At 33.0% G+C, this 4,168-nt stretch overlaps 1 pseudogene; it reads right to left on the minus strand.

Annotated features, from left to right (window-relative positions):
- Nucleotides 1–260: 260 nt before the first annotated feature.
- Nucleotides 261–2,205, minus strand: LOC131618787 (bZIP transcription factor 29-like; annotated as a pseudogene).
- Between the last annotated feature and the right edge of the window lie 1,963 nt (nt 2,206–4,168).

The following is a 4,168-nucleotide window of genomic DNA, read 5'->3' on the forward strand; positions in this document are numbered from 1 at the left end:
TATTGAAATGAAAAATTGATATTAAAATAGGAAGTTTATGCCAAACAAGTAATAACATTTTAACCTCTGATCATAAATGATGTGGCTTATAAATGTCACATAATTCCTTTTGAAAACATTGATGCTTTATGATATATCCCATGAACTAGGTCAAAGACATGCTTTGGAAAAGCAACAAAACATGTTCTATTGTGAAACAACTTCTACCTAATTGGTTATAACTTTATAATGCATCCAATTGAAACACAAACAAGTGATACTCACAACTGAGTCAAATTTTGGTATTCTCCAATGAAGGAAGGAATTGAACCAGAAATGTTGTTATTCCTCAATTCTCTGCAATAATCGTAACCAAATTCTTAGAATAATTTACAAGAAAAATGGACAAGTAAATATGATTTTTCTACTTCAGAGACCGAGATATCATAATTAGCAGAATTTCATTCTTACAAAATTGTGATAGACTTCATGTTCTTTATTGCATCCAATAAGGAGCTCCCATTTGATAGACCACTTAGTCCCCTGCATTTATATATATGTCACACATGATATATTAGCATATCACTGCAACTGAGCCACTCCCTGACTGGAAAACCACACATCTAAATAAAGAAAACCAGACATCCTTGAGCGTGATCATATATGCAGGATATTTCCGTACAAGAAAAACACAACCATCCACTTAAAAACAAACAGTTTGCACTTCACTCAAAAGGAGGAATGAGTTAAAATAGATTTAAGCTAACCAAAACATATAGTAGAAGGAAAATGCATACACATACCATCTTTCAGATGGGATTGTTGTTCCAAGGATTGAAGCCTCAATTTGTACTCGTTATGCTCATTTTTAAGCTCTGAATAATCCATCTGGATATAGGACCAATAAAGAAAGTAAAGAATAAAAAAAATATATGATTCACAATCCGAAGATAAGAGAATCTCAGCTCAACTCAGATGATACACACTTGTAATTTGGTATACTGAGTAGACAATCTAGTAGTCTCTGTCTGAAGAGTTTGGACCTTGTGCTCCAATTCAGAAATATATTTCGTCTTCCACTCTCTAGAGCGAGCAGCTGATAGACAATTGGCCATAATCCTATAAGAGAAATCAACATAAACGACAAGTCATTATAGTTTTACTTTTTAATTTTTTTCCATAAGACCGGGAAACACAGGAATCATCGAAAAATGACATTCTTACCTCTTTGCACGCTAGGGATCAGACACGACAATTTCAGCAAGTTTATCATTTTCCATTATTTTCTTCATCTCCTCGGAGTTGAACTCACCCTTTCCAAACTCCATGCCAATTTCTGTTGTTTTACTACTGTCCATGGAATCGCTAGGCGCGTGTCGACCAGCTCGACCTTGTAAAGGAGGAAGCTTAGGCAATCCATCTTCAATATGAAAATTTCCAATGTAACCATCCAATGAGAAATTTCTCCTTTGTCGAGTAGCAGATACAATATCTCCATTAGAACTCCTCTTGATTCCTTCCCTCCTCTCATCTGAACAGCTTGAACTCACACCCTTAGAACCAATTCCTTTTACATGACTCCCAACTTCATTATCACTGCTTTCAACCGTCTTTGAACCACTAGTTCAGCTATCTTCCATACCAGAGAAACTCATATTATTCATATTCTCCAAGTTCGTGTAGGCACTAAACAAATCATCCATTGCAGCTGCATCATCCTCTTTCCTCACATTAAAACTCTCTCTCCCAAATCCATCAACATTGTTCCTATCCTTCAACAGCAACGGAATCGGCTTCTCATTAACTTCAAATTCACCTTGTGCAGTGTATTCATTTCTGGTTGCTTAGATAAGAGAACTAATAATAGTACAAATTTTGGAAAACAAAAATTAAAGAAAATGAATGCAAATCACCTCAAAAGCTAAAATCCTATAATACCTGCAGGTTAATTTGAAATAATTCATCACATACCATATCAATTTCAAACAAAAGCAAGTTAATTTGAAATAAAAAAAAAATCAAACAAGTTCGAATTTATAACTTGTGTCAAATTTTTGTTAAGTTTGTTACAAGAGAATTAAGCAAATATCCAAAAAGAATAAAAACTTTGCACATAATTTCACACACCAGAGCACTCACAGATTGCAAGTCTTAATCCTACAAAATCAGGGTGGTTTCTCACTCAAATTCCTCAAACCTTATCATAACAAAATTACCATGATTCATTTCTTATATGAAAAACTTCATTTTCTTTTTCCACAAACTATACCCATCTCCATTAAAGGATGCTGATTTTTTAGTGAATATCTTGAAGTCAGTTTCTTCCTGAAACGATTAGTCTTTAACAGGAGTTAGATTTTGTGCCACTTGTTTGATAAGTGTGCCACTTTAATCATTGAATTCAGAATATCATTTGAGATGTATATTTTGAATGGTTCATAACCCGATAATCCCTAACCAAATCTATAACCTTATGAATTTTATTTCCCTTGAGGCAAAGAACGTTAATGAAGCTCTCATTGACGAACATTGATCTCTTGCTATACAAGAAGAATTAAGACATTGGTCTCTAACTATTCATGCAGTGGTTAGATCCAAATGGGCCTTTCTTGACAAGTTTAATGAAAATGTAATTGTTTAAAAAAGTAAAGCAAGACTAGTTGCGAAATAGTACAATTAACAAGAAAACATAGATTTTGATGAAATCTACACTAATGTAGCTAGATTATAAAACATAAGAATGTTATTAGTCTTTTCATGCATATAAGATTTTAAACTGTTCAAAATGGATGTAATTAAAGAGCGTGTTCTTGAACGGTTACATCTAAGAGAAAGAAAAAGTTTTCTATTGTTTGAAACATCCCCCTCGGACTTGGTACGAACACTTGAGCATGTTTCTGCTTGAAAAATATTTTAAAGAGGGAAATTTGAGACAACTCTCATTACTAATAAAATCGAGCATGACATTTTACTTTTTCAAATCTATGTCAATGATATCATCTTCGATACTACTAACAAATCCTTGTGCAAGGAATTTTCTAATATGATGCAAAACGAATTCGAGATATCTATGATGGAGGAGTTGCGATACTTTCTTGAAATGCAAATTTATCAAAGGAAGAAACCTAACAAAACAAAGTACTACAAAGAGTTGTTAAAGAGATTCGGCATTGACAATGCAAAGTCAATCTCAATTGCTATGAGTACGTAGTGCAACTTAGACAATGATGATTATGAAAAAGCAGTATGCAGAGCAAATATCGAGATATGATAAGCTTTCTCATTTATCTTACTACATCTCATCCTGATATCATATTTATCGTTTGTTTGTGTGCTCATTTTCAAGCAAATACTAAAGAATGACATCTCACTTCGATAAAACGCATTATGAGGTACATCAGTATCATACTAATAAATTTGTCTCTACCTGTTCTAGTTAGTTTGTTGTCGTGCAGTATATCGATCAGTTCCGCACGCTGTTCCTACAGTTAATTATTCATTACTATTCCATCTTTCAAAGTCATGAGTGATGAGGCCGTTAACAATGCTGTCAATGCAAAAACAAATTGGAGAAATGTTGTAGAGTGTTGTTCTCAATCGAATTATATTTTTAAAATATAATCTTTCTTCCATCTCCTAGCTTTGTCGCCACAAATTTTGCTAACCAATCTATTTCCTTCAAGTCAGTTTCCAACACGTAAGATATATCTCTACCATAATGAATATTTTGGTCTCATCCATAGTATATTAGTTAAATGCGTGAGTAATATTATCATACTTTTAAGAAAACAATAATGTTTTGTTTAATTATTTCATTATTTTAGTGACAGAAGGAAAACAAAATGAAAGAGACAAAACTGTTTTATCGTTCTTGTAGATTTGGGTTTCTGTACGCAACTACATATACTTCGTGAATTGGACGATTCAAACTAGGAAATAAATTCACCATTTCCACTCTATCAAAATCATGCGATCAAAACAAAGTAAAATATAATGCTTACTTTTGTTCATCCATTCCCGCTAAATAATAATTATTTAATTTGTCCCGTATGAGTTACAAAGCAAGCTTGCAATATGGAAATTCATGTGAATTTTTTAATTGGACTTTTGTTTACTCATGAACACATGATTAGTCCTATAAATACTTCGCCTAGTGATCAACAGCAACAAACACAAAGCCAAAGTCCTC

The sequence above is a fragment of the Vicia villosa genome, linkage group LG7 (genome assembly GCF_029867415.1).
Source record: "Vicia villosa cultivar HV-30 ecotype Madison, WI linkage group LG7, Vvil1.0, whole genome shotgun sequence".
NCBI lineage: Eukaryota > Viridiplantae > Streptophyta > Magnoliopsida > Fabales > Fabaceae > Vicia > Vicia villosa.